At 37.3% G+C, this 26,189-nt stretch overlaps 1 long non-coding RNA gene across 1 annotated transcript in view; it reads right to left on the reverse strand.

The window, feature by feature from the left end:
* The window catches only part of LOC137235685 (uncharacterized), a 245,527-nt gene that overhangs the window by 163,686 nt on the left and 55,652 nt on the right, over positions 1-26,189 (reverse strand). Inside the window, exon 2 of the long non-coding RNA XR_010948024.1 lies at positions 5,533-5,610. This is a non-coding gene — a long non-coding RNA (uncharacterized lncRNA). The remainder of the gene's footprint in view (positions 1-5,532; positions 5,611-26,189) is intronic.

The raw sequence follows: 26,189 nt of genomic DNA on the forward strand, positions 1-26,189 counted from the left end.
TGGCATTTTTTTTTTTCATTTTTCGAAATTATAGATATCGAAAATGTGGGCATGGTTATAGTCGAATTTCGCCCATTTTAAGAGCCCCGACCTTTTTGAAATTTTCTTTTATTTTTGTATTTCGTTGCACCATATCATTACTGGAGTTGAATTTTGAAGTAACATAGAAAATTGGTTAGTCAAAAAGGGGGAATTGACACGCCCGTTTTAAAATTTTCTAATATTTTCTAGCTTCTTGTTATGATTGAATTTAGAAAGTAATACACCTTTTATATTAAGCACTTGATTTTATCACAAGTTGGCGGTGCCACGCCCATATTCAGAAATGTTATCAAGAGTATCAGTCCACACATCGAATTTCAAAATTCTATGTGTATTATTTACTATATAATCAGAATTACTGTGTTTTCCAAAAATTTATATATATAAAAAGTGGGCGTGGTTATCATCCTATTTCACTCATTTTCAGTGCCAATCTATTCTGTGTCCATATAAGCCGGTTGGTGAATTTATCTTAATATTTACTCAAGTTATCATGTTAGATAGATGGACATGGCTTAGTAAAATTTGTTCAATATTGATGATTTTGATATATGGAAGTGTGTATCTACTATCTCGATTCCTTTATGGCAGGACAACCAACCGTATTGTTACCAAAGTTAATATACTCTGTGTGGAAAGCACGCTGAGTATAAAAAAAAACTGTGAACTGCTCATGCAAATGAATGATCAGCGCAGAAATGCCATTCAAATGGAATTAAGAGCAATTGAATTTCTTAAAGAAGCTTAAAAATTACTTTTAACATTTTCATAAATTCCTGGATTACAAATAATAATTTCGAATGATATTAAATAAAAAAATTACTATCATCTAAGTACCACTGTCCTTAAGCTACCAACAAGATCAAACTGCCAGCAGGTAACTTTATTACAGACAAAACAAAAAGTAAAACTTCACTACATGTTAACAACTCACAGTCATGTTTTTGTTTTTTCGCCTTGAACTTTTTCACTTATTTATTTACGATCTGCATCACAGTGGGTTATAACAATCATTTGCTCAAGTAAATTACACTCTTAATTCATGTACGTATATTTTTTTTTCAAATGCTTGCATCCGCATCACTAAAATGTTATTAGTACGTCGCCACACTACTTTTATATGCCCCATATAACGAAAGACTTAAGACACAAACCTGCTGGCTCTTGGTAAAGCCTGTTTAATTTAGTGGCATGCTTCATTTGTTTAATAAAATCATACATAAGCACAGTTACAACGTACACAACATAAGCGTTATGGAAATTGTTTGATGCGCATTAATGGCCATCGATTTGGTTACACTTGATCAAGTTTGGTGCGCCACCAATTTTTAATTATATTTTACCTACACCTTTTTCTTGATCTTCTTTTCATTCGCCACCTTAATTATATGAATCGTTTGTATACTTTTTTTTAAAGAATCCGCTCTTTTATCTTAATCGCATACTGTGCACATCATTAATTCATTACGCTTCGCTGCAACAATTATGATTAAAAGCAACAAAATAGTTAGTACGGAACCAGATGTGAAGTGTGAAGGATCATAATTATAAACTGCATTAGTTGATACTATTTTAATTTGTTTATTAATTCATAATTTTTATGGCATTGAATTTTTACATCAATATTTGTGTTTACTGATTTTTACAAATTGCTGGATAAGGGATGAGTCACGAGTATAACGAATGTTGTTGTTAATGTTGTTTCAATATGGACACTCCCCTAAGACCCTGGGAAGTGTTATCGATGTTGATGGTCCTCTGCCGGATGCAGATCCGGCACGTTCATGCAACAAAAAATATTGAGATACTAGTCCGACCATTTCGAGAACGATTTGGTATGACCGTGTGGAACCTGGAAATACCGCCCTCCTACCCCCTAGATCAATGAGGAACTTGGGGTCGCCAGAGCCTCGGCTGTTAAAGAAAAAGGATTCGCCACGGGTAGGTGAGGTTGACAACTGGTGGAGAAGCTATAAATTGCGTTGGCAACACCTTGAAAGGAGTTTGCTGCAAAACCCCTTGAATATATTTGGTATTTTATTCACCTCTTACGACAGGCATACCTGCCGCGGGTATATTCTAAGCCGCCTCACCCGCTGGGGGCTTGTATAACGAATCAATTGGTTTTGTTGTTGCGAGTGAAACATTACACTGAAATCGGTTGTTTCAAACCCAAATTTCATTAGAGATAATGGAAAATAGTTCCAATATACATCTACCAGGAATATATTTAGGCCTGAGCAGAATAGCAGCCTATCAAAGATTATCAACCTACATATCTTGAAAATGCCAAATCCCAGCAAACTTAAAAAAGAAAGTATATAAGAATTTGTACAAAATTCGACGTTTTCAGAACAAGGATGTAGAATTGGTTTCAAAAACCTCCTATATCAGCATTAATTTAACACATTGTGACTGAACAAGCGCCCCATTAAAATATATTATGGGAAAGGTTATTCTTAAATTATGAGGCTGGGTGTTTTCAAAAGAACTGGCAACCGAAAGAAAGTGTTTGATTCTAACGATTTCACAAAATATCATTGTTCCTTTTCAGGTATGGAATTATGAAACTATTTAAAGCCAAATCTAAATATTCCGCCTGGTATGAATTTCATCTCCTGTTTATGTATTTTCTTGGTGCTCAGATCTCAGTTTATTGTTTAAAGTTACTAACTAAATGAAATCTACTTAAAGATCCATCGAAAGGAGAGTAAAGAACAATACCTGATCATTTAGCATCTTTGCTCACGATACGGGAAGTCAAAAACGTAGGCTTAGCTGAGTAAATACACAGAGGATATTGAACGAAATCGTACAGGAAATAAAGGCAAGGAAAGGAAAGTAATATAAGGAAAATAAGGAGGAGAGAAGGGAAAGTAAAGCAAAGAAAATAGATAAAAGGAAAGGAAACGAAAAAAGAATAGTAAGAAAGAAGAGAAGAAATATTAGAAGGCAAAACTGAAGCCGAAACGTGACGACGTATTATCAGTTCGTTGCCGAAATGCTAACGATTCGTTATCTGCGAGTTATAAGTTTGTTACAGCTTTGCTAACGATAAGGTATGGATGGGTTATCGATTTGTTGCAAATATGCTATAATGGATGAGTTAAAAAAATTTGTATCGACCCCTTATCGGTTTTATATCGAGAAGTAATAAATTTTTTTTGAAAAGTTTTCGATTATTATACATATGCTACTAAATCGATTTTTTATCAAAAACTGATCGACTGGTTGTCGGAGTGTTACCAATTTGTTTTCGGCGTGCTATCAATTTGTTATTAAAAACAAGTAAGGAAGTCTAAGCTCGAGTGAAACCGAACATTACATACCCAGCTGTACACTTGAAATGCTGTTGTTGTTTGCTTTGTGTGCTTAATAGTGTTACAAGGCTGCGCAATAATACATATACATATGTTTCTATCCTTAACTAAGTTTTCTTCGAGTTATTGCTCCCGAAACATATAAAATTGCTTAGTCATTAAGGGGGCGGTGCCACGCCCACTTCTTAAAATTTGAAGTTTTTCCTATTTGTTGTTATAAATCCACTTCGGAAATGAAATACCATTGATACAAAGCTCTTTTTTGCAAAGATATAACTTATGTTATTCGTCCACGACCCTTTTGAAAATCTTTTATTTAAAAGTGGGCGTGGTCCTTAACCGATTTCGTTAATTTTTCTTCAAAGCATTTCTTATAGTAAAGGTAACCTCTATGCCGAATTTTGTTACGAGAGGTTTAACGATTTTTGATTTATCATTAAAAATATTTGTAAAATTAATTTTATCACAAGTGGGAGGTGCCACGCTCATTTTAAACATATTCTCAAAATTTTTATTAAGAGTCTCAATATCAGTCCACACGTCAAATTTCAACATTCTAGGTATATTATTTACTAAATAATCAGGTTTTTTGTGTTTTCCAAAATGTTATATATATAAAAAGTGGGCGTGGTTATCATCCGATTTCGCTCATTTTCAATACCAATCTATTCTGGGTCCAGATAAGCTCGTGTACCAAATTTGGTGACGATATCTCAATATCTGTTCAAGTTATCGCGCTAACGGGCAGACAGACGGACGGACATGGCTCAAACAAATTTTTTTTCGATACTGATGGTTTTGATATATGGAAGTCTATATCTATCTCGATTCCTTTATACCTGTACAACCACCCACTATCCAATCAAAGTTATAATACCCTGTGTACAACTACAGTGGAGAATGACAATGGATATGTTATGGAAAAGTTATCGTTATGTTATCGATTTATATAGCGGAGGGTTATTGATAGTTTATTGCAAAGTTATCGGTACGTGGTCAAAAATTATCAAAATGATACAGACAGTAGTCGATTTGTTATCGGAGTGTTATCAATTTGTTCTTGGCGTATTATCGATTTGTGGCTTAACGTGGGACCAATGTACGTTTTAAAGTTGACCATAAGGCAAATTACAGCAAAAAATGCAAGGTGAGAAAAGAAGAATTGAGTCCCTTTATAAACTGATCGATTTTTTAAAGTTTTTGTGAAAGTTTTGCTAATTTTCTTTCAGATAAGGATAAATAATGATTTGAGTTTGGCAAAAATTTCGAAACTTTTTGAATTCTTAAAACAATTATCAAATTTATAACACATTTGTCTATCTTTGAAATAGTACTTATAATTTTGTGACATATATCTTTGTCATTCATATACAAATTTGTTTTTCTTTTACGACAGGCCAGGCCTTAACTTCAACCGTCTCTCCTTAGGTCCACTGATCGGGATACTAACGGGCCACTGCCTGATGGGAATACACGGCGAACGCATTGGAATTCCAACCAACGATTTTTGTTGGAGCTGCAGGGATGAAGAGGAGATTGAAAGCGTCGAGCACTTCCTCTGTAGGTGCCCTGCTATGGCCAGTATACGTATGGAATGTCTGAATAAGTATTTCATCGACTGCTTAGCAGAACTTGTCTCGGCGGAAATCGAAAATATTCTACGCTACATCAGAAGGACAAATTGGTTCAAATTCTTACACATGTAGTATCACAATGGGCCAGCCGGCTACGTGTGTCCCTCACATTTCTGGGGGGAAGCCACTTTAACCTAACCTAACCTACGCCAGGCCAGTCTTAGACAAACTGATTCTGCTCCACCTATAAATTGTGTGATTTAAAAAAAAAAAATATAACCCCCAGCGGGTTAAGGGACTTAAAGTTTTGCAGCAGCAGTGATGGCTCTTCGTATGAGGCGACTTAAATCCACTTACAGAAAAGTCTGAGAGGTAAAAAAAAATTTGGTCCCCAGGCAGTCGGGTCAGTGGCAGAAGCTACTAGTGCCAGGACGAACTGGATGTGGGAGAGTTTTTGTGAGAAATAATGCTTTTTTTGAAGTTATAATAAAGCGGCTCGCTTTTTTATTTATTTTTTAACTTTCACGAGTTATGTACAAATCTCTTTGAAAACTTCAACTCTTGAATATTCGATTAAAGAAATAAAATTAATTTACCTTGCAACCTTCACATGTGAATGCACCAAAATGAAATGCAGCCGCAGGCTCACCATATACTTTGCACAGCTGGTTCATCTAAAATTCAGGAAAAAATTGATAATCGTATATCAGATGTGAGCTAATAAATCTAAGTAAATGTCAATAAATAAAACTTAAACAATTGTTCAATCTAATAGTCACAAATAGGTATACATATCGTTAGCTTTATGTGGAAATGTGCTAAGTCAACTTTTACAAATTTTGCAGGAGACGAAAAAAATGAAAAATTTTTGAAAAAACCCTTTTTTCAAAACTGCAGCTATTTTATGACAGCAAAATTTTCGCACTCAAAACAAATTTTTTCTCCTGACTTAGCGCTTTATACTCAATATGTTTCCCCATTACTCCTCCCGTTTAACGTTTGAAATATAACACTAAAACTGTATATAAACTGTATAACTATTTGTTTGTCAAAATATATCTAACGATTCTGATCTGGACTTTTTTGCCGGATGGTGCGCAGAAATAATTTATTTTTAAATTCAAATAAATGCTGTGTTGTGTCTTATTCCATAAAGACAATTGCCACACACTTTATCTACAAACTAAATGATAAATCTATTAATCGTTGTCAAGAGAGTAAAGACTTGAGTGTAATTTTTGACTCCAAACACTTATTTTCTAGTCAGATTGACTTCATTGTTTAAAAATTTGTTGCAATGGTTGGGTTCAGTATATGTAACAAGTGACTTCAAGGACCCTATGTTGTTGAAGGCACTTTATATATCCTTGGTCAGAAGTGGTCTTGAATATTGCTCAATAATCTTTTCTATGAATCCAACTCCTATAAAGAGAAAGCTCAAATATTTTTTACAAAAATTGCTGTACGTATGCTTCACTGGCCAGACGGCCGCCCATCATATACCAGCAGGCACAAATTGCTTGGTCTTCAGGGTTTGCATGACAGAAGAACTTTTATCTCACTAACACTTGCTATAATGTAATAAACTTTAGCAGAACTTGCTTTGATTTATCTAATTTGTTCGGCATAATAGATTATTTATCGAAATAACTCATAAAACGAATTGCGTTATGAATGAACATGTAACTAAGAGTATACATCTAGCAAATCGATTCAGTGGTGATATTAATTTTAATAACAGCTTATATAAATTTAAGTTTGAATCGTTTTCTATTTTTTACTAGTCTGTAAGAAAGCATGTAGTTATCGACATGTAAGAATTGAAGTAGATTATGGTCAGTGCAAAGCATTTACCAAACACCAAAGGCATATCTCAATGGGGTGAATCCAATGTCGAGGGGTTATGTTGCGCAATCCTCTCAAGGGTTTGCCAGCGCAATATATAGCTTCTCCAACCCAATTGTCAACCTCACCTACCCATGGCGAATCCTATTTCATTGACAGCCGAGGCTCAATTTTCTGATGGAACTAGGGGGTGGGAGGGCGGGATGACCTAGAAGGTTTAATGTGATCATGGAACTTTCTCATGGAACTAGGGAGTGGGGAGGGCGGTTTGGCCTAGAAGGTTTAATGTGGTCATATAAATCGTTCCCGATATAGTCGGGCTAGTACCTTAATAGTGCCTTGTTACCGAGACGAACCGGATCTATGTATATCCGGCAAAGGACCATCAACATCGTTAACACAACAACAACAAAGCATGCGCGTACAAATCAATGACTAGTAATTCAGATTGATATTATTGACAGGTTGGCTTAGAACATTCTTTTTAACAGCTGGCGACTTAGCACATTTACACATTATTGCCCATAGCACGTAAAAATGAAAAATTTTTGTGATCGATGTATTTTGAATTCAGTTTTAAAATTGCATTAAAAAACAATTTTTCAAAAAAAGCGACTTAGCGCATTTTCACATTAAGCTAACGATATATCATTAAGCGATTACAAGACTTCAATCAATCTAAAATGCGTGAAATGTATATGTAAATTTATGATAAATTTTTAAAATCGTATTGACCCTAGTATTAAGAGCAAGTGCACGTGATTACCCACACTTCTTCCTTGAGAGGATTATAATTATGTTATACTAACTAGGTAAGGGCACATTCCTCTAAACTCAAAACGAGAGCTCAACATCCTTCTCCTCAAGCAGATTTTCTTTAAAAGCAATTGATAACTCTTCTTCCATTTTCGTCATCTAACCAATGAACATCCTCTCGCGACCATTTAAAATGCTTTCCATTACGTTTTCTCTAGCTCTTTCTAGCCCCCCTATCATCTTTCGCGCTCTCGTAGTCGAAAAACAAATCAGGGAGAAATATTCAGATGCACTAGTGATGACAACGCGCTTCGAAAATTTTAGTATTATGTTGTTGCCTAGTTAAGTGCTTTACTGATACCGTTCCTTAATTTAAATCCTATATTGAACGGTTATAAAACAAACATTGTTTGTTTTGTTCCTTTCTAATATCTCTGAAATTGTTTTCAAACGTTTCTTGAAATTACATTTTTAATTTAAGCAGAAGAAACAGACCCACCAATAAGTAAACGTAAGTTATCAGGTTGACGTGCTGATCTTATTTAGCAATGCCCGTCTGTCCATTTTGTGTTTGAACGTAAACTCCTTATTATCTTAATCATTGAGAAATCCCAATGAAATTTGATGAGCGATGATGGACGTATATCTAACACAATTTACCATTCATATAAGAGGTTTTTTGTCAGACCTGCCTCATTTTTACAGCTATAAGCTTCAAATTTCACCAGATCATCTGCTATATACAATCGATAGCACACAAAATAGCCGATTGTTTAGATATGAACTTCATCGTCATAGCTATCTCATGTAGATAGCAAGAACCGTGAAACTTTGTGTGAGGATTACTTTGAAACTTTTTGTTAGGAATACCAAACAATTACGGCAGTAGTAGTAGCTGTAACCGAAGCTGTAAAAACACTGGAAGAAAAGAGACAGTAACTACGTCAACTTTCATATTGACAGCCAAGCAGCACTTAAGGCATTAATATCGCATATGACAACATATTAAAGTGTATTACATAGAGTATAATCAAGAAAGAAATTGGAAATGGCCAGCCATACAACAACATTGGGTCCCAGGATATATGGGAATAGATGAGAATAAAAAGCGGAAGAGCTAGCTAAAAAGGGGATGCGTCCTCGAAGCATGCGCTGTAGACGTGTCAATAATATTGAACGAAATAAAGACCTAGCTTGTGATAGCTGACGTAGGAAGTACGGTTTGGAGGACGAAACTATCAAGCAGTTTTACGCATGTACCCTGCGATCGCCAGGCTAAGATTATAGCTATAAGGAGTGATACAGCTATCAGACCTAGAAGCAGCAAGCGGCATTAGTACTAGAAAGCTTCTAGAGTTTGCCTAGAGGACGGAGCTCTTTTATAGCATAGGTCCTGGTTTTTGAAAGGATATTTCAGGTTGGTTGTTAAACAAAATTCTGCTAGCACTTTAAACTCATTCAGTCCATGTGAGGTCATCCCGGACCAGCCAACTTATTCTAACCTAATCTAACCAATCAATTCTTTATTAGAGATTTATCAAAAATATTTCTTATTTCCGTTAGACGTGTATATGTATAGAGACATTACGGGTTTTTGAAATTTGATTAGATTATTGTACAGCTCAATTCGTGAAAAGCTGCGCCGAAGATATTACCATCCTAACTTGTTTATTATTGATGTGCCAATGTTTCGGTTCTGAGATGCTTCATATTTCCTTTTAATATCCATTTGATCTCAGATGCCAAATTTACAAGATTATGCCAACGCATGCTTCTTGTTTCATCAAATTATGAAAAAGCGATTATATGAAACGACTGAGATCTCCAAACTCAAAATAACGTTTTTTTAATCTGATGACAATTGAAAAGTTACAATATACAATACAATTGAAAAGAACAAATAAAAAAGTCTTTGTTTATTTCTTCTCGGAGTGTTGCAAATTTTCTTTATTGGAATGCTATCGATTTGTTACCGGCGTGTTATCGATTTGCTATCGAAAAAATATAGTTTTGTTGTGAACAATTTTTGTTTTGTTATCAAGACGTTATCGAGTTGTTACCGATTTGCTATAAAAAGTTAACGAAAAATAATCAGCAGCTTATTAAAAAATGATCTGTTTATTATCGAAAGGTTATAGGTTTGCTTTAGGAGTGTTATTAATTTGTAATAGCCATGTTACCGATTTGTTATCGAAAAGTTACAGATTTGTTTTCGATCTTTATCGGAGTGCCAACAAATTGTGTTCGGCTTGTTATCAGTTTTTTATCTACGATTTATTGGTTTGTTATAAGAGATATAGATAAAACTTCAATATCAAAACGATGACATAATAGTAACCCGTCTATAACATGCCCGATACGAGACCAAAAAGAAGCCAATGATACGGCGATAACAAGCTTATAAAAAACAGATAAATCGACAACAATAATTCGCTGTTGATAATAAACCGGTGGTTAAACAATAACTTTGTCGGTATCGGTTTTTTGTCGACAAGAAAGCGAGAAAGTTCTTCCCGATAAAATTTTTTTCAATTTAATTAAAAATATTGGTTTTCCCAACCAGTATGCTTACATATCCAACTTCGCAAGATCTTGGTACACACGTCGACCGAAATATCAAATTTCTTTAAGTGCATCATAAGAAACATTTCTGCCCCCTCCTGAAAACTAGAAAAATGACTTGTTGCCAGAAAATGCTTTTTGTGCCCCTGAGCAGGTTTAGGTTTTGGTATTAATACTATATTGCATTCTCGTGGTAGTAGATATTTATACACATACTTATATTTATATAGTAATGCATGAAAGATTGTTTAACCCCAAAGTGTATGTTGCACTTGTCCAAATAGATTAGATTTTGTTTGTGCCCATAGCGGCATTGTTTTACAGACCACTGACAACTTGTATTATTATTGTTGTAGTTGCAAATGCTTCTCCCAGGTATTGTCCAGAAAAAGTGTGAGAAAATGTTGCTGCAGTTAAGAACCGCTTTAAATTTATTATATTCATTGAAGAAAGTGCATGCAAAATATTAGCGATAAATTTACGTATTACAGCTGTCGGCAGACATATGTTGTAAGTAGATATCCAGATAGATGGCTTTGTCTTATATAATTAGTCAGCCACATCTGTTTTCTTTCTCAACCTTGGCTCGAATCTTTTGGCAAATCAACTCTTTGAATAATAGATGTCGCAAAATTGTGTTTAACGTAATATCAATCAAAGACAATTTTTATATTTTCAGAGCATGAACTAACTCCAGTCAATGGCAGCAGGGCCGCAGATAGCCGAGCCGGGCCCCAGGGACAGTTCGCGTTCACGTTTCACGTTCCGTGCTTTTTGATATGCGAATACGGAAATTACCGATTCAAAACTAATGCTGCGAACAAGGCTGGACTCCAACGCCAATGTTCCAAGGCTTGTCAAGCGATTTTGGCTCATAGTAGAACGTAAACAAATTTTCACGCGGGGCAATAGACTAAAAGAACGCTCCCCTTCAGCCACAATGACTGGGAGTGTGCAAAATATTCTTAATTGAAATTAATGAAATTTGTTCAGAAGTTGAAATGGTGGCAGCGAATCACGTCCAAAATTTGCTAAGTGGATGGCTTTGAGATGAATGATTTCATCTATCAGATCGGTAGAAATATCGATGCCATAAGTCGTGCAGAATAGCAAGTTCTGGAATGGAAAGGCCTAGAAGTATGCAACGAGGAAACCAGACAGTATAAAAGGCGATGCCATTAGAGGTGCGAGAATCAGTTTGATGTAAGACGCTTTCTGGCGAGCAAGAGTTATTTTGGAAGAACTTAAATAAAGGCCATTTTGCATTATTGAATAGTGGAGTTATTTATTCAACAGTTCAGTGATTCGAACGTTAGTAGAAGATTTGCAAATAAGGGGAATTGCAGTAAATTCGTTACAGTATAATGTGGGAACAATGTACATGGCAGATCTGATATGAGCAACATGAGACAGCTAGTCAAGACAGGGCAAATCAAAGGAAGGAAAGAAAAGGAGCGTATGGCAAAGGAAAGGTTTGGTTAAGGCATGTTATCGACAAGGTATAGACGAGTTATCGATTTGTTATCGATAAAAAAGTTAATGATGAGTTATCGATTTTGTATCGATGAGTTATTGGTTTGTTATCGGGAAGTTATAGACTATTTATAGAAAAGTAATCGATATAAAACCAAAAATTATCGATTTGTTATCGAAAATTCTCGATTTGTAGCCAAGACGATATCAAATAGTTATCGATTTATTATGGAAAACTTACTGATTATTTATCTATATGTCATCAAGAAGTAATCGATTATTTATCAAACAGTTATCAACTTCTACTAAACTATAAAAATATAATATAAAATCCATGACACATCGGTAAACTATCTATAGAAGACCGACAAGTTTAAATTATGTAGATTAGGTCCAACTGGTCGGTCCGTGATGACTTCGAAAAGACTGATTGAATCCATAGTGCTACCGGAAGTTTATTTAATGGCTGAAAAACCCTATTAAATCAGGACCTATGTTATAAAATTACTCCGTTCTTTGGCAAATATTAGAAGTGTTCTAGAACCTGTGCTACTTGCTACAGTGTCGCAGTAGTTTTCAGGACTCCCGTAGTGCTAAGTACTGATAGCCTGCATACTCCATCAACTTGTTTGAGGTAGGTTCTTTTTTGAGTGTCTGTCCACCAAAAAAAAACCTTCAATAACAGATACCTTTCTATTACAACAATAAAGTGTCGTCGATGACATCTTCACTCTCTCTTCCAAGTTGAACTTACACGAAAACTTACTGTCTAGAAAGATTCTCAGATATTTTGTGCAAGTTTTCTCCCAGTTTAAGCCTCGTTCAATTTTGGACCTTGACCTTTTAGTAAAAAAGATGCTCAGGTATGAATAACCCGAAGCGCCTGATCCATCAAAGAGTTATTTGTTGGAAGGTACTTTCGACTTATGACAATGCAATATGATCGGCGTATGCCGTCAGTTTGACGGGTCCCGCATCGAACCGTCTGAACAGTTAGAAAGCTCACAAATGGCACTGCAATAATCTGTATTGAGCCGGGCTAGAAGACTAAAACTACCACACTGCACGCGACCTGTAGATAAAACAAACATTCCACTGTCTATTGCCCTTTCGTCGAATAATAAATTCAAAAATACATCAAACTTAGATTCCTTTTACTGAAAAGAATGAAAATATTTTATTTTGTTAACATAAATCTTTCACCACTTTAAGTACATAAATTTCGCATACCGCAAGTGTGTAATCTTTCAGCCGAAAATATTTATTTCCAATTAGAATTTTTACCTCTTCTACACGGTAAGTTTCCTTTTCCCCCTTTTTTCGTTTATTTGTAATTTTTGTTTTTGTGTGAACAGCAATTTTTCTTGTTCACCTACTAAATAAATGCGGTAAATGGCATAATTTCCTTGCGGCATTCAGTAGGTCCAACATGTTCACAGGCCGACCAAGCCAACCGACTAAGCAGAGGCTAAAGTGGCACGTTGCTATTGAAATGCGGTCAACAGAAAAGAGGTGCGGCGACAAAAAAGGGGTAGAAAGCACAAAAATAAAAAAGAATAAAAACTAAAATTAAAGCTAAAAAAATAATTCGCAACACATTCAGCATAGAAGATTAACAATAACAACTGTAAAGATTGTTTCGCCGTTTAACTTAAACTTCACATTGAAAAATGTTGTTGCTGTTGCTACAAGGGCGAGACGACTTTTGCTTCTTCATTGCCGCTGTTTACAAACATTTTTTTATAATGTTGTTCTTTTTATTGTTTTTGGCTGCACTGACAAGCTATCGATGAATTTTTTTTCGGAATTTTTGTTGTTGTTGTAAGCACGCCTGTGAAAATTTAGTTTGGTATTGCTGCTGCTGCTTTTGGCATTGCCTTTGACTTTGGCTTTGCTTGTTGTTGGCTCCACTAAAGCTGAACTTTAGCATATCAGTTAGACTGCAAGCGTTTTTTGTTATTACTGTTTTCGCAGCTTTCCCACTTCTTTGTTTCTGGAGAAGCACAATCACGCTGCTGCCTTGAGTGTTGAGTAGGTGGCAGGTCGTTTAGGTCGTCATCGTTTGTATTCTACTCAAAAATGAACAAGGAGCGAAATGGGAAAAAGGAATTGAAAATACAAAAATGAAAAAGGAGTGACAAAAGTGAATCAGCGAAAAAAGTTAAACGCTTACAAATTGGCGTATGTGGGCAGATTATGGAAACAAACAAAACCAAAGCTACTGTTCCTCTTTTTCTAAATCTTGGGTTCAGATAATAACTATGAGCGTTATATTGCTGCAAAAAAAGCAATAAAATGCTCCGAGGATACGTGGACTATGTTATCCGTTCATTATCGTCGTTTTATTAATTTGATATTGATAAGTTTACGGCTCTTTTTCGATTTGTTATCCAAGTATTCTCGGTTTGTTGTCGATAACAACCGTTATTGATGAGTTACATAATTTTAAAAGACAAATTCTCCCTTTGTTATTGATTAGATATGGAAGTATTGTCCGGTTGTTATCGGCGTTTTATTAATTTGTTATCATAATATTATAGATTTGCTATCGATGAGTTGAAAATTGTTTCATTTTATAATAGTGATGCTTATAAATAGAAAACCGGTAGCATATCGATAACAAATAGATAACACGCCGAAAAATCGTCAATAACAAATTTATGGTCATCCAAAAATTAACCGATAATGAAAAGATAATAAGTTCATAGCTCCTCTAAAATGATCTTGATGTTTTCAAATACACCAAAATGATACCTAAATCGTGGCGAAACTAATGCCGCCATTATACCGGCGGTGTAGATCCTAGGTTCAAGTTCTGAGCAAAGCAACATCAAAAACTTAGAAACAAGTTTTTCAAAAAAAGATTTTTTTCATACGGGGTTGCCCCTCGGCAGTGCTTTGCCAAACACTTTGAGTGTTTTTCTGCCATGAATCTTCAGTGAAACTCGTTAAAAATTAAAAGGAGCAGAACGCAATTTGGAAGAGAAGCTCGTCCTAAAATCTATTCAAAAGTTATCGTGCCTTGTATTTTTTCAGTTCCTGTCCCATTTCTGGTCCCAATCCAAGTCCCATTCTCAGTCCCAGTCCCAGTCCCAGTACAAGTCCCAGTCCCAGTCCCAGTCCCAGTCACAGTCCTAGTCCCAGTCCCAGTCCCAGTCCCAGTCCCAGTCCCAGTCCCAGTCCCAGTCCCAGTACCATACCCAATCCCAGTCCCAGTCCCATGCCCACTCACAGTCCCAATCTCATTCTCAGTCCCAGCCACAGTCCCAGTCCTAGTTCAAGTTAGAGTCCCAGTCCAAATCCTAGTCATAGTTCCAGTCCCAGTCCCAGTCCCAGTCCCAGTCCCAGTTCCAGTCCACGTCCAAATCCTAGTCCTAGTTCCAGTCCGAGAATCAGTCCCTATACCATTCCCAGTGACAGAAGATCGTATGAATGTTGTCTCATAAGAAAATAAACAAAAAACGTTCTCTAAAAAAAAAAAAATTATTGGTGAAAAACACTTGCCATTTTGGGGTATGAAAAATATATAAAATCCGATTATCAAACCAAATCAATATGCTCACAAAATTTCTTAAGAATAGGTAGAGCCGTTTTGAAGTGGCTTAACCACAAACATTATGAGACGAGAATTTAATATATAATGTTGGTAATATCCCTGAACCACATTTTGGCCTATATTTCTAAAATGAGTTGAGATATCGTAAAAAGTTCACCTTTGTTCTAAAGCTCTCATCAGCAGCCATACTGGACAAATATGTTTGAGAAAAAAATGGGTTTAAGTTTTGGGTTTCAAGACCCTAGTGGTCTAGTGATCGGTCCCATGCTGGGTAATAATGAATAATCATGCAAATGGCCGCGTCTACACGCTTTACGGTTTACTAATTTTAAGAGCATAAACATCCGGCTACTGACACTTATATATAGAGATCATTCTTGGAATGATTTCAAATCGGTCCCAAAAAATCACGAAAATATTTCGAAATAGTTTCTTTCATTTGCTCACTCTGCATGTGTGTGCGGGATTTATTGGAAAGTCACTTTAGCTCTATTGGCAGCAGTAGTAGCAGCAGGATCATCATCTTTTGCAACGACACATGCAACGCAGCAACAATGGGTGTAGTGACCCGCTGTGACTAACGAAAATGATGATGCTGATCCAAAAAAGGAAAAAAACCTACCAAAAAGTGGGTAAGGAATTACTACCGTTGACTTGTAACCAGCTTCTTTTGTTATGTTTTTTGTTTTTGTAATTTTTACTTTTTTGTTTGCCTTGCCCTACAGAAAGCTGCAAGCGATATTAATGAAAATAAGCAGACACACACATGCATATTTATAGGGTGCGTCATAAGGACGGAACACCTGCTGAAGTTAATTGTTTTGCAAGGACGCGGTATTAGTTAAAAGGCACTGTTCGGCGAAGGAGCATTGTTTAATGCGGGTTTGACCTCGGCTTAAGCATAAATTTTCCTATTCAGCGATACGGATCTTAAGAGTGCGATTAAATTTCAATTACGATTTCTGTAGCTGTGATCCCCACACTTATATGAGTACGATTATAGCAATTATAATCATAAACATTTTACACTATGTAGCAGCAAGCCTCGCGTTTTCATTACTTCAGGGGCGTAAGCGTTAACCGTGATCTCTTTGCCTACTTTTGCGCTTTTGGGCTAAGCAACCATCTTCCCGTTTTTTGGGAGAACATTTCTCACATATTTGTTGACCATATCCTATCTGTCACGTCCGTGGGTCATCTTATGGATGAAACTGGCTGGAGAAATATCGCCTTGTATTACTTCCACCTTTTCCCACTGCTGTGTGAAGTAATCGCATCCGAAAAAGTTGTGTGCTTTTGCATTTTTAAACTTGCGCATTCTGTGGAATATTCCGGAAGTAGCCCTGGCCACTCAAAATCTGTGTCAGGTAGAATTCGGCCCCTTGATGTGGCGGTTCTAACCATGGCTCCAGCACGAACATCAGTTCCTGGTCCACTTCCCAGCATCGGATAGATTCTTTACGTGTATGAATGCCAGCAACATCTCTGTCTACTTCTCCTCCACCATAAAAATGTATAAAGTCTGAAGCTGATGCAAGTGGCTTTCTTAAACATGGCCTTGGCCCGCCTATGTCGAATTAGGTACTTTATAGTCTGCGCAGTTTTCTCGCAGTCTGCTTGAAAGTGCCAAACCATCATATTGATTATGATGTGAATTCGTATCTTCGTGGGGATCACCTTTGTCTGACCTTGATTTGTTTCGTATGTGAGCCAGCAATTTTTAAGCTAGTCCCCTGATATGGCTAAGAAGCAAAGAGGTTGTTGTCACACTGTTTTCGCTTTCCTTAGCGCATTTTTAACCTCGACTATGACCAATTTTGTGAAGTTACTTTTGCGAGACCCATGCTGTGGATGGGACAGACCCCTTTCATTTTCAATGGTTGCTATCAATCGTTGTTTAAGAAGACTTTCCAACGTACCTGGATAATGATTGAAAAGTCGACGGGCAGACCGGGTCTCCTTTGCCTTCCGGGATTAGCACAAGGCGCAATATCTTCCACCCTATCGGAAAGATCCTGGCTTCGAGGCATTTGTTATACATATGCTGCAGCAACTCGGGCTGATCTATGCAGCCAGTCTTTTTGTTTCTGCTGGTATCCCGTTCAGCCCTGGGCCATTCCGTGCTTCACACAGTGTAGGGCCGTTTTTAGCTCATCACAACAGGTGTTCGCCTTTTCTGTTTATTCAAGTGAGGAACGGAGCATATTCTATATTTCGCATCCTGTTCTCATATATTGTTTGTCAAGGCGGTGGGAATTTCCTACTTACTATTTTATACCCTTGTCTTACAATTGCGCTTACTGTAAACACAAACTGCGCTATCTTCCACCGTGTTGGAAGAATCCTGGTTTCCAGACATGCAGCAGCAACTCGAAGCTGCTATATGCAGCCAGTATTATTGCTTCTGCTGTAATCCCTTCCAGCCCTGGCCCATTCCGGGTTTACAGTGTGTAGGGTCGTTTGTAGCTTACTACAGCACGTGATCGCCTCCTCTGTTTGTTCAAGTGAGGAGCAAAGCAGCTTCTATATTTCGCATCCTGTTCTCATCGTTTGAAACGGCGGGTGGAATTTCAAAATTACTATTTTGTACTCTTGTCTTACAATTGCAATTACTGTAATAGAGAACTTTAAATATAACAATTATTGTAATTTTAATCCCAAAAATTCTACAATTACGGCTACTGTAACCTTTATTATAAATTTTAAGTCCCAGTAAAATTTCGATAACTACCAACTCCCTAGTACAAATATATCCTTCCTTTCATCGATCAGTTACGCCTTCCTAGCCAACCTTTAGATGTTCTCCTATCCCGCTGCTTTTGGCGACGTCTTTATTCTTGCGTATCCACTGTAACAAAAATCATTTATATGCGGGAGAAAAATTTGCAAAAGTGCTTAAGGATAGACAAAATATTTTTAAACATGCACCGCCTGCTACTCATAATACAAGAGCCAGAAAATACTATGGGTAGAGTCGAAAATAGCGACCAAAAACATTGCTGCGCTATTTGAGTGCTGAAAGCCAATGAAGTTAACAGCAGGAGCACCTTCACTTAAGACAACGGTCGTTGGCAAATTTTATTTATTATACTCAGTTGAGCAGAGCTCACAGAGTATACTAACTTTGATTGGATAACGGTTGGTTATACAGGTACAAAGGAATCGAGATAGATATAGACTTCCATATACCAAAATCTTTAGTATCGAAAAAAAATTTGATTGAGCCATGTCCGTCCGTCTGTCTGTCCGTTAACACAATAACTTGAGTAAATTTTGAGGTATCTTGATGAAATTTGGTACGTAGGTTCTTGGGCACCTATCCCAGATCGCGATTTAAAATGAACGATATCGGACTATAACCACGCCCACTTGTTCGATACCGAAAAAGTGCAATAATTCATTACCAAAGACGGATAAAGCGATGAAACTTGGTAGGTGAGTTGTACTTATGACGCAGAATAGAAAATGAGTGAAATTTTGGAGAATGGGCGTGGCACCGCACACTTTTAAAAGAAGTTAATTTAAAAGTTTTGCAAGCTGTAATTTGGCAGTCGTTGAAGATATCATGATGAAATTTGGCAGGACCGTTACTCCTATTACTATATTTATGCTTTATAAAAATTAGAAAAATCGGAGAACGACCACGTCCACTTTAAAGAAATTTTTTAAAAGTCAAATTTTAACAAAAAATTTAATATCTTTACAGTATACAAGTAAATTATGTCAACATTCGACTCCAGTAATGATATGGTGCAATAAAATACAAAAATAAAAGAAAATTTCAAAATGGGCGTGGCTCCGACCTTTTTCATTTAATTTGTCTAGGTCGAACAAAAATTTATCAGTCCTTGTGAAATTTGGTAGGGTCTTAGATTATAGGACGATAACTGTTTTCTGTGAAAAAGGGCGAAATCGGTTGAAGCCACGCCCGGTTTTTATACACAGTCGACCGTCCGTCCTTCCGCTCGGCCGTTAACACGATAACTTGAGCAAAAATCGATATATCTTTACTAAACTCAGTTCACGTACTTATCTGAACTATGACCACGCCCACTTTTCGATATCGAAGGTTACGAAAAAGGAAAAAAAATGCCATTTTTCTATACCAAATACGAAAAAAGGGATGAAACGTGGTAATTGGACTGGTTTATTGACGCAAAATATAACTTTAGAAAAAAACTTTGCAAAATGGGTGTGACACCTACCATATTAAGTAGAAGAAAATGAAAAATTTCTGCAGGGCGAAATCAAAAGCCTTTGGAATCTTGGCAGGAATACTGTTCGTGGTATTACACATATACCCATATCGTTCAAACAAATTCTAGAGTCACGCTGGTCCACCTTTATGGCGATATCTCGAAAAGGCGTCCACCTATAGAACTAAGGCCCACTCCCTTTTGAAAACACTCATTAACACTTTTCATTTGATACCCATATCGTCCAAACAAATTCTAGAGTCACCCCTGGTCCACCTTTATGGCGGTATCTCGAAAAGGCGTCCATCTATAGAACTAAGGCCCCCTCCCTTTGAAAATACTCATTAACATCTTTCATTTGATACCCATAACGTACAAACAAATTCTAGAGTCACCCCTAGTCCACCTTTATGCCGACATCCCTAAATGGCCTCCACCCATAGAACTATGGCCTACTCCCTCTTAAAATAAACTTTAATACCTTCCATTTCATACACATGTCATACAAACACATTCCAGGGTTACCCTAGATTCATTTTCCTAAATGGTGATTTTCCCTTATTTCGTCTCCATAGCTCTCAGCTGAGTATATAATGTAACTTAGCCTTCCTTACTTGTTTTTTCCTTTTTAAAGAAGCAAGTGAATAGTTTTTCTCAATCTTACAACTTACTACGTAGCATGCAGCAGAAAGCCACAACAACAATAATGCATCATTGCCACGCTCTTCAATCCAATTTTGCATTTTTAATGAAATGATAATTTTTTATGTGTTTCGGTTTTGTTGCAGGTTTTGGCTGGCCTGTTGATTTGTTTGTATTGTGGCTATTTTTGCTGGAGACTTATTTCATTTTTACACGTTTTCCTTCGTCCTATTGCTTCTCGTATTAGTAAGTATATAATTGTCAATAATTTTGCAGGCACAGTGTCAAAGTGAGGTCAACCTCAAAGAAGAATATTCAGAAAGAAGCTGACTTTCTCGTTGAAGTATGCTCAATCCTCATTAATTCACATATGGCTGAATCTATCACTTATTAAATTCGTGAACCATCCTATCATGTCTAGGAGATTCCTCCGTAACACTGTATGAGACGGGGGCACTCGCCGAGGAGCTATGCTGTCCCCTCTATTGTAGAACCCAACGGTGAGCACATTAAGACTGAAGTTAGAACGAAATGGTACCTTGGATATATTTAGGACAGTAAATTGCACTGTATCAAGCATAGCGAGGACAAATCCATAGAGGTCATAGCTGCCCTCTACGCCTCCAAAGCAGCCGTGAGCATCTCCCTTTCGTTGTTATGTACGCAGCGATCAAAGCTTTTCAAAGCAGAAGCACCTATTTAAAGGTGGAAAAAATGCAGAAAGTCGGCAAACGTAGTAGCGCAATGAGACCCAAACTTCCTTAGGTATCTCAATGATATCTCCTTAGGTCAATTCGTAATATTAACGAGACATTGTCTGATGGCAGTACATGGCGAACGCATGGCAATAATAACGAAATACTTCTGTCGAAGCTGTGGGACAAGGAGGGAAAAGAAAGATTTGGACCTACATGTAGTTAAATTAAAAAAAAGGAGGAATTGCATTAGGTCATTCAATGATATCATAATCTAGTCTAGGTGTACCCCACGGAACTTGTGGCGGCAGCCACTAAAACCTAACCTAAATGCTTGAAAAATTTAAGCTTTTTAAATGATTTGAAATACAAAAACCGTAATAAAAAATAAAAACTGTTGACAAATTTATTAATTGGTTGTACTATTTCGGAAATCAGGGTATCTCAACGGCCTAAATCGGCTAGTGCCTACGCGCCAATTAATGATCCTGCCTTCTGCTTTATTATCTTTTAATTTTAGTATTTCTCGAATTTATGGAGATATGCTCCAAAATTTTAGTGTCTAGAAGCTTTGAAAAGCCTAATCTGTCTCTTCGCATCTTCATCATCATCATAAGTTGGCGCTTAACAGCCTAAGCAATTTGGACAGTTTGGTAAAAAGTCACACCAGCTATCCCTGTTTCGCGATAACGGACGCCAATTGGAAGTACGAAGGGAGGTCAAGTCTTCCTCCACCTGCCTCTCGAAACTCAGTGGAGGTCTCCCACTTCTTCCTTCCTTCCAAACTATGATGTCGATTGAAATACTTTCTTGGTAGGAGCGTCTCGGTCCAATCGCATATTATGAACTAGCCAGCGAAGCCTTTGATTTCCTTGTCGCTGCACTATTGTCATATAAAAGCGTAAAGCTCATACATTTTATCATTATATCTGTTTCGAAACTCACCCTCGGCATCACGGGCAGGACTCTAAATATTCTGGAGATTTTTTCTATAGAGTACTCGATGAGCCATATTCTCTTGACACAGTCCATGATTCTGAGCGCTACACAAGGACAGGTATGACGAGCGACTTGTAGAGCGTGATTCGGGTTCGCCGATAGAGGACTTTACTTTTCATTGCCTATTCCGTCAAAAGTAGCACTTGTTGACAAGTTTCTCCGTTTAATTTCTAAACTGACATTTTTTTGCTGTTAATTTTGGTTCCCAAATACACGACACCCTCTCTGTCTCGGATTAATGTCTGCCATCAGTGACGTAGCTGCCAAAGTTCGAATGCGCCGATTCTTTCTTGGATAACAGGAAGTTTTTCGTCTTATCCTCATTTAGCACTAGGTCCACTTTCATGCTTCTTTATGTATTCCAGAGGAGGCAGAACACACAATGCGTTTTTTCAGGCCAATAATACCAATATTATCAGCATACGCCAGTAATTGTGCGCTCTTACAATAGATTGACCCATCACGGTTTAGTTCTGCTGCTAGCATTATCTTCTACAGCAGTATGGTAAATAAATCGAACGAAAGGTGCATCCACCTCTGTCCTTATCTTCATTGTCGTCTTTGTCTGCACTGTCTGGTGCAGCTTTTCGTAAAAGGAAATTTTGCTATTGAATGGCTGCATATTTTCTTGCATTGCTAACCTTATGGCTTATCGGTTGTGTATTTAATGTGTATGTAGATATGTAAAAGATGCAACCTGCAGCTCATACCATATCGTACAATGTATATGTGTACTGATGGAATATATAAATATATGAACACCATAAACTTCACAAGCATACAAGCTCTTACGCAGACATTCCACAATTATTGACAATTTTTATATTGGCTCGGCGTTGCTTTGACTTATGAACTCTTTGCCAATGCCATGGTCGTGGCATTTCCAAATACCATTTAATTTTGCTTTTGACTATATAAACTTTTTGAACATGATAATGCAGAATTAATTTGATAATGTTATAGAGAATATTAGATGGGATCAAAGTAGGTGTTTTCCTTCTCAAATTTTCAATAAATAAGTTCCAACAAATAAATAATTATCTTTTTTTTTTATTCAGTTATAAACAAAATTACATATTGAGGTGAATAAGAGCATCACTATGCTGTTGGTAAATAAACACATTAACAGCAAGTAGTCACACTTATGTACATGTACACATTAAAGCAAGCACCCACACTTAGGTACAAGCTATCGAAGAATATTCAATACACATTAGCAGCAGCTTGAAGCAGAGAGATTATTTCACATACATGTGTGTAGCCGGCAGCTAAGAGCAGAAGTTGTTACTCACACATACAGACGGATATGAGTAGAACAAAAACATAAACTACAGATATACATGTATATAGCTAAATAACCAAGCATGAGATACAACTGTTCTAGAAGGCATGTTCGTGAAAAGTCAAGACCTAGGGAGAAATGGGCGAACGAGGTAACCAAGAGTATAAAAGCAGCGCAAGCTGAGGAATCAGTTTGATTTTAGTACGCTATTATTGAAGTGTAATTGTTATTGCGAAGTATTACTCCCAAAGTAGTCTAAATCAAGACCATTTTGCCGTAATGAATATTGGAGTTATTTATTAAACAATTCAGCGATTCGAACATTAGCAGAAGTTCCAAAATAATCAGGATTGCCCAAAAATTCGTTACAGCGTGCCATACATGCTACGAATACGTCACACTAAGTGACATGACTACTGTAGGCTTAATTAGGTTTTCATACACTAGAAAGCAAAATATTCACTACTTGGGTACCACGCATTATTTCGGAGAGAATTTGTCAACGGATTGATTTAACAGAACCGTGAAAACATATTTAGCATTCCCGTTTTGAGGTTGTAAAGCATTACACGTGACAACATAGTGCAGCGAAAATGGAAGACAGACATGCAAAGCACCAGTTTGCACTACAGGTATAATAACTACTTTCGAATTAGTGGCAATCGTATGTAGAGCGGGACAGTTGGTAACCACACTTGTATGATTTCAGAATTACCTACGAGTGTACCAATTAAGCAAAGGAGGCCTCTTGCCATTTTGTAGGACATTACAATATTGAAAGTGTTAGTTACTCCGAGAGGACGGAAGGAAAACTTCTACCGTCTCTTAATGAGATAGTTATGTGCCAGTTCGGAGCTAGTACCATTCGTTGGCTATTTCTAATGATTATGAGGTGCACTAATATTATGAGCTTTTTTAATTTTACTTTAGGTTTATTTAGGAAATTTCCCTTTGACTTTATGACCACTTCTCGAAAAAGACCATAAACATACATAGCAACTCAAAATCAGCATAAAAGCGTAAAAAGGCTGCAATGTCTGTTTAGTCGAGTATTTTCTTTCAAAGAAATCCTCATCGGTTCAGATTTTCCTCTGGTTGATGTAGTAGTTGTTGTAGCTATAAAGACAGTCCCCGAAGGCCTTGGGGAGTGCTATCGATGTTGATGGTTCTTTGCCGGATGCAGATCCATTACGTTCCGGTAAAAGCACCATAAAGATACTAGCCCGACCATCTCGCGAACGATTTGGCATGACCACATGAAACCTTAGATTTAAGTGCTTGGAAATAATTTTTGGGTAAATGTGTTTGAAGCAAGTGGGGTTCTCTCCACTATTCGATCGGTGGGATTATTAAATAAGGAGAATGACAAATGGTGGTCAAAGTGGTTAGGGTATGTAGGTGTTTTAACCCAACCTCGTTTTTCTTTTTATTTTAATTTTAATTTTTTTTGTAGACCGTCCGTCCGCAAAAGTTGGATATTCAACCGGAAGTAGCTGCGAAAGTCTGGTACCAAGTGGTGCAGCTAAGCACTTGCGACGATTCTGCTGCTCATTTGGAATAGGCCCGGTGATGGTGTGTTCATACAAATCATCAATTGGGACCTGGGAAAGAGAATCTTGGATGCACGCCAATCGTTCGCTTGGCCCGTGTGCCTTGATGCACCGTGAGGTTGGGCCGACGACTTACCTAAACTTTATCACTTTCGTTGTCCCTGCCTATATTTCTGTTTGTTTGCTTTGCTCTAGTGCAGCCCCAAATTATATGAATTCTTATCCGAGTGTGATGGAGAAGACTTAAGCCAGTTTACTTCGGCTTTCTGTAAGAAGGATGACTGGAGGACTAGGAGTTGACTCCTCCTTCTTACGCGAGTGTGTGTGCCAGAAAAGGAGGTGAGGGATGTGGGCAGCAGCTGGTGCTCGACATTGCGCGCCAAATGGCGGGCAGTTGATGTGGCCTGTTGTGAAGCGTTGCCGCTAGTTGATAGCCGAGGTATGCTTGAGCATGAGCGGTGGGACGTCCTTGGTAGCAACAAACAGGGGGCAACAACATTTTTTTTGCACCACATTTTTGCATGTGCCACACTGACAAGGGTATGATCGTCTGAGATAGATCCTTTTCCGGCATATGCGGCAAAACTACATTCTAGCACTGGTGTTGGGCCCAATACCTTACCGGAGCAGGAGGGTATGAAACAGTTCAGTTGCAAGGAGCTGCTACGAGTATGAATATTTGTGGCAGGGACGCAACAAATTAAATGGGATTACACTGAAATAGCAGCCCTTGGTAGGGAAAAAAATCCCGGCTAGGCCTAACCATACATCATAACTAAATTACACATATATCATATAGTCGATGTAGAGATCGTTCAGAAAGGACTTCAATATTTGACAAACTTTCATTACTAACCAACCTGCATTTACTCATTTCCATGAAATTTTACAATCAATTTATTTCTATTTGCAAAATGGCACAAACAATTTACTTCGTTTATTTAATTTTATCTAAAGTAAGCAGCCTCCAGCACTCGCAGTTACATACAAACATCCAAGTAAAACTGATTCATGCCAGACAAGCCAACCTTCGCAATAAAGCTTTGAAAAATTATTTTAAACGGCATTGTTTTGCGGCAGCGTTAAGTGATTTTTTGCATCTCATCTTACAAGCGATTTTTCTCATGACCTGGCCTGTAACAATGATGCACAAAAACAAAAAGGTTATAAAAAATAAGCAAAAAAAAAAAAAAAAAACAAAAACTAAAAATCCAAAGGCTCATTTCAATATCCATATACATATTTCTATGTAAAAAGTTTGCCTGGCCAGCGTGCCAATCCGCCAAGCGGCAGCCAACGAGACAACCAACTTCACTTAACCGCGCTGCTATTGTCAGACATTGTGGCACGGCCACCACCAGACCAGCCAACACCGATTACCAAAAACAACAACATCAAAGTTCAATGAGTGGTGAGCAATAACTTAAAGCTCTGTCTGGCTGTTATGTAGGCTTATTGACTGCATCACCGGATCGAATATGGTGCGATGGATTCTTGGTGTCGCGTTTGTCAGGCATATGCACCGATTATTTCACATCTCTGGCATTGTATACTTACTGCATACATTGTTTAGTAGCTGGATGCTGTAAGCGTCCACTCAAGATTTTGTAGCATTGTGAACAAACAGAAATCGATCAAACGTGAAATGGTTGAGTTGAAATTCAGACAGACGTGTGGCACGTCAAAATGTCGCAAAA

Source organism: Eurosta solidaginis, unplaced genomic scaffold (assembly GCF_040869045.1).
Source record: "Eurosta solidaginis isolate ZX-2024a unplaced genomic scaffold, ASM4086904v1 ctg00000431.1, whole genome shotgun sequence".
Classification (NCBI taxonomy): Eukaryota; Metazoa; Arthropoda; class Insecta; order Diptera; family Tephritidae; genus Eurosta; species Eurosta solidaginis.